The following is a 14,283-nucleotide window of genomic DNA, read 5'->3' as shown; positions in this document are numbered from 1 at the left end:
AAAAACATTCTTATCGGGTTGGCGCCTTTGAGAGTACTATGCAGCATACCCACGAGCAGCACCAGCGGCTTGGTTATGGGATCCACCTAGCACGAAAACATATCGACGTATTCATTGTTAGTGTACTCAATTGGGAAGCCGTCCTGTATGAACTTATACAGGACCAGTTATGGTTTTGAACTGCACGGTTATCCGACATGGGGGAGACACTAGCACTCCGTCTTCAGGCCACGAGTGGCCTACCGGGACCATCCGACCGACGTGTCATCCTCAGCTGAGGATGCGGATAGGAGGGGCGTGGGGTCGGCACACCGCTCTCCCGGTCGTTATGATGATATTCTTGACCGAAGCTGCTACTATTCGGTCGAGTAGCTCCTCAACTGGCATAACGAGGCTGAGTGCATCCCGAAAAATGGTAACAGCGCATGGCGGCTGGATGGTCACCCATCCAAGTGCCGGCCACGCCCAACAGCGCTTAGCTTCGGTGATCTCACGGGAACCGGCGTATCCACTGCGGCAAAGCCGTTGCACATATAAAGAAGAGCGGGGCTAGAAGTTACTGAGGTAAGTAATTTGGACTGAAAAACTCCGCGAGGGAAAGAGACATGAATATGAAGTAAAAAAGTCGTGAAATGAAACGCCACAGCGCACCGAGGGCAGCCATCGTAAACAGGCTAGTGGTACTAGAACATCGGAAAGACAGCACGTGTTTCGCTGGTTCACGTCACTACTGGCCATTAGAATTGCTGCACCACGAAGATGACGTGCTACAGACGCGAAATTTAACCGACAGGAAGAAGATGCTGTGTATGCAAATGATTAACTTTTCAGAGCATTTACACAAGGTTGGCGCCGGTGGCGACACCTACAACGTGCTGACATGAGGAACGTTTCCAACCGATTTCTCATATACAAACTGCAGTTGACCGGCGTTTCCTGGTGAAACGTTGTTCTGATGCCTCATGTAAGGAGGAGACATGCGTACCATAACGTTTCCGACTCTGATAAAGGCTGGGTTGTAGCCCATCGCGATTGCGGTTTATCGTATCGCGACATTGCTTATCGCGTTGGTCGAGATCCAATGACTGTTAGCAGAATATGGAATCGGTGGGTTCAGGAGGGTAATAAGGAACGCCGTGCTGGATCCCAAGGGCCTCGTATCACTAGTAGTCGAGATGACAGGCATCTTATCCGCATGGCTGTAATGGATCGTGCAGCCACGTCTCGATCCCTGAGTCAACAGATGGGGACGTTTGCAAGACAACAACCATCTGCACGAACAGTTCGACGACGTTTTCAGCAGCATGTACTATCAGCTCGGAGACAATGACTGCGGTTACCCTTGACGCTGCATCACAGACAGGAGCGCCTGAGATGGTGTACTCAACGACGAACCTGGGTGCACGAATGGCAAAACGTCATTTTATCCGATGAATCTGGGTTCTGTGTACAGCATAATGGTAGTCGCATTCGTGTTTGGCGATATCGCGGTGAACGCACATTGGAAGCATGTATTCGTCATCACCATACTGGCATATCACCCGGCGTGATGGTATGGGGTGCCATTGGTTACACGTCTCGGTCACCTCTTGTTCACATTGACGGCACTTTGAACAGTGGACGTTACATTTCAGATGTGTTACGACCCGTGGCTCTACCCTTCATTCGATCCCTGCGAAACCCTACATTTCAACAGGATAATGCAAGACCGAATGTTGCAGGTCCTGTACGGGCCTTTCTGGATACAGAAAATGTTCGACTGCTGCCCTGGCCAGCACATTCTCCAGAACTCTCACCAATTGAAAACGTCTGGTCAATGGTGGCCGAGCAGCTGGCTCGTCACAATACGCCATCACTACTCTTGATGAACTGTGGTATCGTGTTGAAGCTGCATGGGCAGCTGTACCTGTACACGCCATCCAAGCTCTATCTGACTCTATGCCCAGGCGTATCAAGGCCGTTATTACGGCCAGAGGTGGTTGCCTGGGTACTGATTTCTCAGGATCTATGCATCCAAATTTCCTGAAAATGTAATCTCGTGTCAGTTCTAGTATAATATATTTGTCCAATGAATACCCGTTTATCATCTGCGTTTCTTCTTGGTGTGGCAATTTTAATAGCCAGTAGTTTAAATTTTCGTATTTGGTACGAGGGTCAGTCAAAAAGTAATGCCTCCTATTTTTTTTTCTACGTTTAATTGTCAGGAAATTTAAATGCAATTACATAGGTTGAAAACCACAACATTGAGGATCATTTTGTCATTTTTCAATGTAATCTCCGCCCATCTCTACAGTTTTGGTCCATCTTTGAACAAGGGCATGTATCCCAGCACGGTAAAAATCACAGCTCTGCTTCCTAAGCCATTGACGCACGGATGTTTTGACGGCCTCCTCATCTTCAAAATGAATCCCACGATGAGCTTCTTTTAGTGGCCCGAACAGATGGAAGTCTGATGGTGCCAGGTCAGGGCTGTATGGGGGATGAGGCAAAACTTCCCATCCAATTTTGACAATCTCGTCAGAGGTGTGACGACTGGTGTGTGGTCTTGCATTGTCATGCAAAAGAAGAACATCTGCCATTGATTTTGTTGGGCGAACTCGCTGAAGACGTGCTTTAAGTTTTTTGAGGGTTGTGACGTATTGAACAGAATTTATTGTGCATCCCTGCTCCAAAAAATCAACCAGAATCACACCCTCTGTATCCCAGAAAACTGTTGCCATAACTTTCCCTGCCGATCGCACAGTTTTGATTTTTTTCTTCCTCGGCGAGCTTGTGTGACGCCACTCCATTGACTGCCTCTTTGATTCGGGTTCAAAAAAATGCACCCATGTTTCGTCCCCGGTCACAATTTTTTTCAGAAACTCATCTCCCTCCAAACGGAAGCGCTGCAAGTGTTGGGAGGCTATTGTTTTCCTTGCCTCTTTATTCTGATCGGTTAACATTCTTGGAACCCACCGTGCACAAACTTTTGAGTACCCCAATTGTTTAATAATCGTGATCACACTGCCTTTACTAAGAGAAATAATGCGACACACTTCATCTGCAGTCACCCGACGGTCACCACGAATGATGTCATCAACTTGCTGAATGTTGTGTGGAGTCACTGCACTCACCGGCCTGCCGCTCCGCTTTTCGTCAGTCAACGGTGTTTGCCCTTCAGCTTCCTTACAACGATGAACCCATCGTCTAACAGTGCTGACATGCACTGTCACAACACCATCCACCTTCTTCAGTCTTTCATGAATGCGTATGGGCGTTTCACCTTCTGCATTCAAGAATTCAATCACACAACGCTGTCTCAAACGAACATCGATGTCGGCCATCTTACAAACTTCTGCTGTGCTGCCACCTGTTGACACAGAAAGTTACTACTGCAGTGGATTGCAGAAGAAGGTTTGAGGAATGGCGCCAACTTCAAATTTTTCACTTATCTTAATTTCTTTAAGTAGAAAAAAAATGGGAGGCATTACTTTTTGACCGACCCTCGTATTTTTGAACTATCTCACGATTTTTAACGAGTAGCCTTTAGTGTTTCAGTGTTACACAATGGTACACAGTGGTACAAAATGCGTAAATTACCTATGTTTGGCAACGTAAGCAATATCTTGCTTTTATTTCGACTTGTGTGATCGGGGCTAGAAGTTCCGTTTTTCGGTGGCAATGGAATATAAATATCGTAATTTTTTTTGTAGTATGAGGACGTATACCCGAAAAACAACATGAGGTTCTGTCACAGCCGTTGATGCAAAAAGCAGCAGATGCAGTTCTCAACGAATGGTAGAAAAATAAAAACTATGGCCAAGGAATTAGATATTTGTCATACGACTTTAATACAGATTCGTCAAGAAGCTAAAATCTGGGGTAGAAAATATCGTGATTGGTTACAAAAAGATAAAGACTGGTCTTTACTGAAGAACTGGAAGATAAGGAGGCAGAATATCTGTTGCAATGTGCTTCAATTTTGTTAGGTCTTCTGCCAGAAGTAGTCAAAAAGTTAGCGAACGTATGTGCACTGATATTCAATGCTCGCAATATTCCACTATCGTGGTACGAAAATAAAAAAAAGCTGGTCCAGACTGGCAGACTGTTTTTTTTAAAAAGACATCTACACCTCTCAATAAGAACACCGGTGTCAACAGTGCCAGCAGGGCGACATCATTTAACAAACAAAATGTTACCGAACGTTTTACAAAGCTGAGCACAGTGTTGGATAAATATAAATTTCCACCTTCAATAATATATAATTTAGATGATACTACAAAGCTAAAGTCGAGGAAAATTATTGCCAAGAAGGGAATGAAGCAAGTTGGAACCATAGTATCTGCTGAACGGGGGACATTGATTACAGTGGAACTGTCAGTAAATGCATTATGTCATGTAGTTACTCTCACGTTTATTTTCCCAAGGCTTAAATACAATGATTTGTTCGTAAAAGGTGGACCATCGGAATCTGTCGGAGCAGGAAACAGTTCAGGATGGATGGCAGCTACGGAGATCGTGAAATATATGCATCATTTTATCAATCATACTTAACCATGGACCTTGCCGTTGGTGGGGAGGCTTGCGTGCCTCAGCGATACAGATGGCCGTACCGTAGGTGCAACCACAACGGAGGGGTATCGGTTGAGAGGCCAGACAAACATGTGGTTCCTGAAGAGGGGCAGCAGCCTTTTCAGTAGTTGTAGGGGCAACAGTCTGGATGATTGACTGATCTGGCCTTGTAACATTAACCAAAACGGCCTTGCTGTGCTGGTACTGCGAACGGCTGAAAGCAAGGGGAAACTACAGCCGTAATTTTCCCCGAGGACATGCAGCTTTACTGTATGATTAAATGATGATGGCGTCCTCTTGGGTAAAATATTCCGGAGGTAAAATAGTCCCCCATTCGGATCTCCGGGCGGGGACTACTCAAGAGGACGTCGTTATCAGGAGAAAGAAAACTGGCGTTCTACGGATCGGAGCGTGGAATGTCAGATCCCTTAATCGGGCAGGTAGGTTAGAAAATTTAAAAAGGGAAATGGATAGGTTAAAGTTAGATATAGTGGGAATTAGTGAAGTTCGGTGGCAGGAGGAACAAGACTTTTGGTCAGGTGATTACAGGGTTATAAATACAAAATCAAATAGGGGTAATGCAGGAGTAGGTTTAATAATGAATAAAAAAATAGGAGTGCGGGTTAGCTACTACAAACAGCATAGTGAACGCATTATTGTGGCCAAGATAGACACGAAGCCCATGCCTACTACAGTAGTACAAGTTTATATGCCAACTAGCTCTGCAGATGATGAAGAAATTGATGAAATGTATGACGAGATAAAAGAAATTATTCAGGTAGTGAAGGGAGACGAAAATTTAATAGTCATTGGTGACTGGAATTCGTCAGTAGGAAAAGGGAGAGAAGGAAACATAGTAGGTGAATATGGATTGGGGGGAAGAAATGAAAGAGGAAGCCGCCTTGTAGAATTTTGCACAGAGCATAACTTAATCATAGCTAACACTTGGTTCAAGAATCATAAAAGAAGGTTGTATACCTGGAAGAATCCTGGAGATACTAAAAGGTATCAGATAGATTATATAATGGTAAGACAGAGATTTAGGAACCAGGTTTTAAATTGTAAGACATTTCCAGGGGCAGATGTGGATCTGACCACAATCTATTGGTTATGAACTGCAGATTGAAACTGAAGAAACTGCAAAAAGGTGGGAATTTAAGGAGATGGGACCTGCATAAACTGAAAGAACCAGAGGTTGTAGAGAGTTTCAGGGAGAGCATAAGGGAACAATTGACAGGAATGGGGGAAAGAAATACAGTAGAAGAAGAATGGGTAGCTCTGAGGGATGAAGTAGTGAAGGCAGCAGAGGATCAAGTAGGTAAAAAGACGAGGGCTAATAGAAATCCTTGGGTAACAGAAGATATATTGAATTTAATTGATGAAAGGAGAAAATATAAAAACGCAGTAAATGAAGCAAGCAAAAAGGAATACAAACGTCTCAAAAATGAGATCGACAGGAAGTGCAAAATGGCTAAGCAGGGATGGCTAGAGAAAAATGTAAGGATGTAGAGGCTTGTCTCACTAGGGGTAAGATAGATACTGCCTACAGGAAAATTAAAGACACCTTTGGAGAGAAGAGAACCACTTGTATGAATATCAAGAGCTCAGATGGCAACCCAGTTCTAAGCAAAGAAGGGAAGGCAGAAAGGTGGAAGGAGTACATAGAGGGTTTATACAAGGGCGATGTACGTACTTGAGGACAATATTATGGAAATGGAAGAGGATGTAGATGAAGATGAAATGGGAGATACGATACTGCGTGAAGAGTTTGACAGAGCACTGAAAGACCTGAGTCGAAACAAGGCTCCGGGAGTAGACAACATTCCATAAGAACTACTGATGGCCTTGGGAAAGCCAGTCATGACAAAACTCTACCATCTGGTGAGCAAGATGTATGAGACAGGCGAAATACCCACAGACTTCAAGAAGAATATAATAATTCCAATCCCAAAGAAAGCAGGTGTTGACAGATGTGAAAATTACCGAACTATCAGTTTAATAAGTCACAGCTGCAAAATACTAACGCGAATTCTTTACAGACGAATGGAAAAACTGGTAGAAGCGGACCTCGGCGAAGATCAGTTTGGATTCCGTAGAAATGTTGGAACACGTGAGGCAATACTAACCTTACGACTTTTCTTAGAAGAAAGATTAAGAAAAGGCAAACCTACGTCTCTAGCATTTGTAGACTTAGAGAAATCTTTTGACAACGCTAACTGGAATACTCTCTTTCAAATTCTGAAGGTGGGAGGGGTAAAATACAGAGAGCGAAAGGCTATTTACAATTTGTACAGAAACCAGATAGCAGTTGTAAGAGTCGAGGGGCATGAAAGGGAAGCAGTGGTTGGGAAAGGAGTGAGACAGGGTTGTAGCCCGTCCCCGATGTTATTCAATCTGTATATTGAGCAAGCAGTAAAGGAAACAAAAGAAAAATTCGGAGTAGGTATTAAAATTCATGCAGAAGAAGTAAAAACTTTGAGGTTCGCCGATGACATTGTAATTCTGTCAGAGACAGCAAAGGACTTGGAAGAGCAGTTGAACGGAATGGACAGTGTCTTGAAAGAAGTATATAAGATGAACATCAACAAAAGCAAAACGAGGATAATGGAATGTAGTCAACTTAAATCGAGTGATGCTGAGGGGATTAGATTAGGAAATGAGACAAAGTAGTAAAGGAGTTTTGCTATTTAGGGAGTAAAATAACTGATGATGGTCGAAGTAGAGAGGATATAAAATGTAGACTGGCAATGGCAAGGAAATCGTTTCTGAAGAAGAGAAATTTGTTAACATCGAGTATAGATTTAGGTGTCAGGAAGTCGTTTCTGAAAGTATTTGTATGGAGTGTAGCCATGTATGGAAGTGAAACATGGACTATAATTAGTGTGGACAAGAAGAGAATAGCAGCTTTCGAAATATGGTGCTACAGAAGAGTGCTGAAGATAAGGTGGGTAGATCACGTAACTAATGAGGAGGTATTGAATAGGATTGGGGAGAAGAGAAGTTTGTGGCACAACTTGACTAGAAGAAGGGACCGGTTGGTAGGACATGTTCTGAGGCATTAAGGGATCACAAATTTAGCATTGGAGGGCAGCGTGGAGGGTAAAAGTCGTAGAGGGAGACCAAGAGATCAATACACTAAGCAGATTCAGAAGGATGTAGGTTGCAGTAGGTACTGGGAGATGAAGAAGCTTGCACAGGATAGAGTAGCATGGAGAGCTGCATCAAACCAGTCTCAGGACTGAAGACCACAACAACAACTTAACCATCACTTGCAGATCCGATTTTGTTGTTGCGCTACTGTCACCTATCTCATACTGATGTCGATGCGGTTGGAAAAGCGTAATCTAACTTCATTATAATGCTGTCATTTCCGCCTCATTGCACACACCGCCTACAGCCATTGGATGTTGGGATAAATGCACCTTTCAAAAGCTATTGTGCAAAGGCTCAGGATAATTGGCTACGCAGTAATCCTGGCAAGACAATGTCGATAAATAAGATACCAGAAATTGTTAGATATGCGCTACCTCGTGCAGTGACTCCCATAAACGCAATGAGAACTTTTAGAAAAATTGGCATATGGCCTTATGACCCCAATGTTGTTGTTACAGAAAACGACTATGCTCCATTGTATGTTATAAGTGGCCCTTTATCTTTAGTAAACGCATCAGATGTGGCTTTAGGCATTTCGCATGGCATCATTACCAATAGGTCGGAAGCAGTATTAGAGACTGTTCCTAGCATAGACGCTAATGCATTTGAAATTGTAAACATTAGTACAGATACAAGACAAACCGTCGATGCGCCAGGGCCATCAGGGGTTGTTCATCTGCCTGCGTCTTCTGGTGTCATAGAAGAGCAACTCGTAGACCAAGTCCCTTTCTCTCCAGAAGCAGTACGTCCTTTTCCGAAAGCACCGCCAAGGATTGGAACAAACAAGAGACGTCTTAGAAAATCCGCTATTTTAACCGATACTCCAATAAAACAAACATTAGCGGAAGAGCAAAGCAAGAAAAGGAAAGTGAACATCAACAATGAAAAAGTGAGAAAAAATAAAGGAAAAAGGAAAGGTAAAACAACACAAGGAAATGGAAAACGAAGGGGCAAAGGGAAGGGGAAATGTGTTAAACGACAGGTTTTACAAACGAGTAGTGAAAGGTCTGAGAACGAAGAGGACAGTTTAGAGTATTGTTGTCTAGTTTGCTGTGACAGTTATTCTAATTCACGTTCCGGGGAAGAATGGGTTCAGTGTCAAGAATGTAAGAACTGGGCCCATTCCAGATATAGGCAGAAACAAGCCTACCTGTGCCCGAAAAGTGTGATTGTGATATACAAGTGTCTTCTGATGATTAATTACTCGTAATTGCAATTATATATGTTTTCTGACTATGACGGCAATATGATAGATATTTTCAGCCTAAGACAATGGCAGTATGATTGAAGACTGAATTATCAAAGCTGAGTAGTTACAAGTTATTTGATAAGCTGTTAATTACTAAATGGTTAATAACTGTTTAAGTACAAATTATATTTACTTGTTATACAACGTAAAAATGTTTACTTGATGATTCGTGCGACATTGTCGATTATTACTTAAGTGAACGGACATGGTTTAATCATTTATTGTTTTTTAGTTCACAAAAAAATGGTTCAAATGGCTCTGAGCACTATGGGACTTAACATCTGAGGTCATCAGTCCCCTAGAACTTAGAACTACTTAAACTTAACTAACCTAAGGACATCACACACATCCATGCCCGAGGCAGGATTCGAACCTGTGACCGTAGCGGTCGCGCGGTTCCAGACTGAAACGCCTAGAACCGCTCGGCCACACCGGCCGGCTTTTATTTCACAAATAATAGCTTTAACAAATATGGTAATAGCTTACACCGGCTTGTTAACAATTTGCCCCAAGTCGGGGTAAGATGTTATTTTACAACTTTAGACATTAAAACATTATTACCAAAAAAAACTCCCAAAAATGGCCGAAATAATTGTCTTCATGTCAAAGTTACTTACATAAGTTATTTTTGATTACATCGAATGAATACTAAAATCAAGTATTCTTAACGAATTTTGAAGGGACTTTAGCCCCGCTCTCCCCTACATGCAGGTTAGTGGATCCCACTGTCGTATGATAGGCTATTATCAAGTGACAAAATGATGTGCTGCTTACAAACGACGAGAACTTGGGAACGGATCTCTAAAACAAAGAAAGGGACCTGACGAGGTTTCGAACCATAGCTCCATGATGGATGTGCGTTTGATGTCCCAGCCATCTTCTCAGTGAGCTACCACGGCTGGTACGGCAGGGCGGGCTTATTCGGATGCGCTGCACGATGTGGCGGTGTTGTAGCTCCTCATTTTCATACGTGTGTTTCCAAAATGCACCCGATATGATTTTGCTAGGTAAACTTACGTCTGGAATCTGGATGAGGAATCGCATGCCGACCTCCAGGTGCGGCATTTTCTCTTCACCCTGTATAAATGATGCGGTGGATAGCGTCGGAAGACCCATGAGGCTGTTCGTAGGCTATATTATTGTATGTAGACTTTACTGAAATTCTGGAAGACCTACGGAGGACTGACGACTGGTGCAGCGACTGACATCTGGCTCTGGACGTAAATAAATATAACGCAATGTGCGTTAATAGTTGAAGAGTTGTATTATCGTTCGATTGTGTTGTTGACGAAAAATCACTGGAAATCGCAAACAACGTAAAATACCTACCGGTAACCGCCCGAAATGACCTAGAATGCGAAGACCACACAAAACTAATTGCAGGGACAGCAGATGCCAGGCTGAGATTTATTGAAAGAACGTTAAGGAAATTTAATTTATCCAGAAAAGAAGTGGCTTACTAGACACATGACAAGACCTATTACTGAGTACTGCTCATCAGTCTCGCACACTTACCGTATTGGACTAATAGAAGAGACAGTGAAGATCCAACGAAGAGCAGCACGTTTCGTGACTGAAAGGATCGTGTAGTAATGGTGAGAGCGCTACGGAGGTGCTCAACAAACACTAGCGGCATAAGCTACAAGAGAAGCGTTGTGTATCACAGAGATGTTAATTGCAGAAATTCATAGAGTATACGTCAGAAAAATAGATAGCGATTACTTTCGCCCACATGTGTCTCGAGAGAAGGGCAAGACGTCAAAATCAGAGAAATTAGAGCCCATGCGGAGGTTCATCGACAGTCATTATTGCCACGGACCAATCATAAATGGAACAGGCAAGGGTGAAATGATATTGGTGCTAGAATTACCCTCCACCACATACCCCTAGGTGTCCTGCGGAGTATAGCCGTAGATGTACAATGAGCTGACAAAAGTCATGACATACCATTAAGTATCGTGTCGAATCCCTCCTTGCCCGGCGTAGTGCAGAAACTCGACCTAGCTTGGGCTCTTTACAAGTCGCTGGAAGTCACCTGCAGAAATATTGGACCACGCTGCCTCTATAGCCGTCCATAACTGCGAAAGTGTTGCGGTGCAGGATTTTGTGCAGGAACCGACCTCTCGATTATGTCCCATAAATGTCTGATCGAATTCATATCGGGCGGTCTGGGTGGATAAATCATTCACTGGAGTTGTCCAGAATGTTCTCGAAACCAGTCGTGAACAACTGTGACCCAGCGGCGTATAGTCATCCATAAAAATTCCATCGTTGTTTGGGAACATGAAGTCCGTGAATGGCTGCAAATGGTTTCCATAACCATTTTCAGTCAATGATCGTTCAGTTGGACCAGAGGACCCAGTCCATTCCATGTAAACACAGCCCACACAATTATAGAACCAGCACCTGCTTGCACAGTGCCTTGTTGGCAACTGGAGTCAAGGCTTCATGGGGGTCTGCTCCACACTCGAACCTTACTATCAGTTCTAACCAATTGAAATCAGAACTCATCTGACCAGGCTACAGTTTTCCAGTCGTATATGGTGCAATCAATATGCTCACGATCCCAAGAGAGGCGCTTGAATGTACGTACCGCATTGATTTCTGCGATTATTTCACGCAGTGTTGCTTGTGTGTTAGCACTGACAACTCTACGCAAACACCGCTGCTTTCGTTCGTTGAGTGAAGGCCGTCAGCAACCGCAACCGCAATGACTGAAGTTTGATGCTCTCGCCGCGCCCTGGACGTTGTGGATCTCTGAATATTGAATTCCCCATTTCCGGAATGGAAATGCGTCCAACTACTATTCCATGTTCGAATTCTATTAAATGCCGTCGTGTAGTCATAATCACGTCGGACACCTTTTCACATGAATCATTTGAGTAAAAATGAAAGTTCCGCCAATGTACTGTCGTTTTATATCTTGTGTACACGATACTACCGCCATCTTCATACTCGCATATCGCTATCTCATGTAAATACATTGTCTCTGCCTTCAGATTCGTCTACCCATAATAAATCCAATGTTATGTCCCTCTTAACAGAGGAAGAAAATTTGAAAGGGAGTAGATACTTGGGCGGTGATCGTTCCACTTGTTTGCATGTTCCTTTTCCTTTCGTATCGCAGAGCAAATGTGAATTCATGCTAGCGGAAACGACAGAATGTTGCCGGGCCCGAGAGCTGGTTCTGGAAACCGGCTCGCTACACGCGATAGAAGTGAAATATTCGGTTCAGTGGCGGCGGAGTCTGGGTGCCGCGTTTCCAGCCGAAGTTGCGACAGCGGCTGTATCTCGTCTTGATCGTTGACTGAATACAGCGAGACCACCTGGGCAAGTATAACGGGGGCAGATTGTATCTCGTCGAGAGAAGTAGTTGTTTACACGTGATGATCCTATGATATCCCACCGGCTTACGACTTCTTAAAATTTTCAACTCATAAGTGTATACAATAGCGAACAACCGGCGAAAAATTTAGAGCTGCTCACCATTCGAGACAGCCTTCGCCGTTACGTACCTATGTTTATACAAATCAACTCCTGAAACTTCATGGAGGCGTGTGCTTACTGTGCAACACCGGGTTTCCAGAGATACTAGACCAGCACTTTTATCGAAAAAGATAAACCACGGAGCTTTCCGTTAAAACGCGTGCTGCTGCGCGGGGTAGCCGCGTGGTCTGAGGCGCCTTGTCGTGGTCTGTGCGGCTGCCCCAGTCGGAGGTTCGAGTCCTCCCTGGGGCATTCGGGCATGGGTGTGTGTGTTGTCCATAGGAGGCTTAGGGACTGATGACCTCTGCAGTTTGGTCCCATAAGAGCTTACCACAAATTTCCAAAAACGCGTTTTATGCTAACCATTAAGTACGAAGTGAATGACGACTCTCGAAGACCAAGAATCTGCTGAAAATGGAAATGAAGGAAGATTATGACTAACCGTAGGACAAGAAGGGGAGCGGAGTCTGCCGTATCCATTTCAAAGAAACAAGCCCAGCATTTTCTTTAAGTAATGTGAGGAAACCATGGAAAAGCTAAGGGAAATCCGTATGGTTGGGTAGCGATTTCAGCCTTCTTCACAGGGATGCAAGTCCAATGGCTTAATCAAAGCATCTTCGCTAAAAGTAGAGGAAACGATGTCAGCTTCAAAATTTGAAATGTAGCGGTGGTACAGAGTTGTTTTCGGTGGACAGTGTAGTTGGAGTCCTGAAATACAGGGTGTTTATAAAAGAACGACCTGACTTCAAAACTTCACATTTATTGATAAAAACATACTACAAATATGGGATGAATTAAAAAATACTACGCTATTGCAAATACTCTACGTGTCAACCAGGAGCAGCATCAACAACATCTTTTTACATTTTTACCGCGGTTAATTTTTAGTGATGAAGCAACATTTCATGTTAGCGGTAACTTGCGCACATGGGGACTCCAGAACCCTCATGACATTATTGAACACGATAGAGACTCATCTAAAGTGGACGTTTCTTGTGCCATTTCTCGTGAAAAAGCGACCCGTCACCTATTTTTTGAGGAAAACACAGCAGAACTGGCTTTTTTGATAACTTCAGGAGGACTCCGATGACTTCCTTTTCCAACAGGATGGAGATCCACGATGTACGTCAGTTTCTTAAAGACCCTCTACCTCGGCACTGGATACGGTGCACTGCACCCCGAGACACGGCCCTGCATTCTTGGCCTCCAAGATCGCCAGCAATCACCCCACGCGATCTCTTCTTGTGGGAATAAGTGAAGGAAAGTGTGTTCTCTCCTCTTTACTTCTTGACGTAAAAAAAGAGAGCAACAGAATAACAGCCGCCATAATTCTAAAAGCAAATACATTGTGTAAAGTTTATGACGAATTTTTCTATCGTCTAGATATGTTCGTGCTGCTGCTGGTGGAGACATACAGCATTTGTAATAGAATGGCTAAAACTTTTAAGATACTGTATTTTGCCATCCATCCTATGTTTGTAGTATGTTTTTCTAAATAAATATGGAGTCTTGAAATCAGGTCATTCTTTTTGAAACCCCTTTTATTATGCATGAAATGCAAACAAAATCTCGACTGAACATGTGGATGTGCACGTTTACCACAGCAAAAGCTTTTCTGTCGGGTAAGTTTTTCGTTAACTGTGTCGGTTCCACGATATCATGAGAACAATCGTCTTGGCGCTGACAGGTTGATCAATGATTTACGAGGAAATCAAATTTTGTGCTCGAAAATTCCATGCTGATAGCGAAGGTTTTTCTTATCCTTCTTATTTTAAATAAATTCAGTTCCTCCACTGTAACAGTAAAATAAAGATTATTGTAAAATGAGATTGATTTTTTTCTTT

This window comes from Schistocerca nitens, chromosome 1 (genome assembly GCF_023898315.1).
Source record: "Schistocerca nitens isolate TAMUIC-IGC-003100 chromosome 1, iqSchNite1.1, whole genome shotgun sequence".
Classification (NCBI taxonomy): domain Eukaryota; kingdom Metazoa; phylum Arthropoda; class Insecta; order Orthoptera; family Acrididae; genus Schistocerca; species Schistocerca nitens.
The sequence above is the reverse complement of the archived record's forward strand: the minus strand, read 5'-3'. Positions refer to the sequence as shown.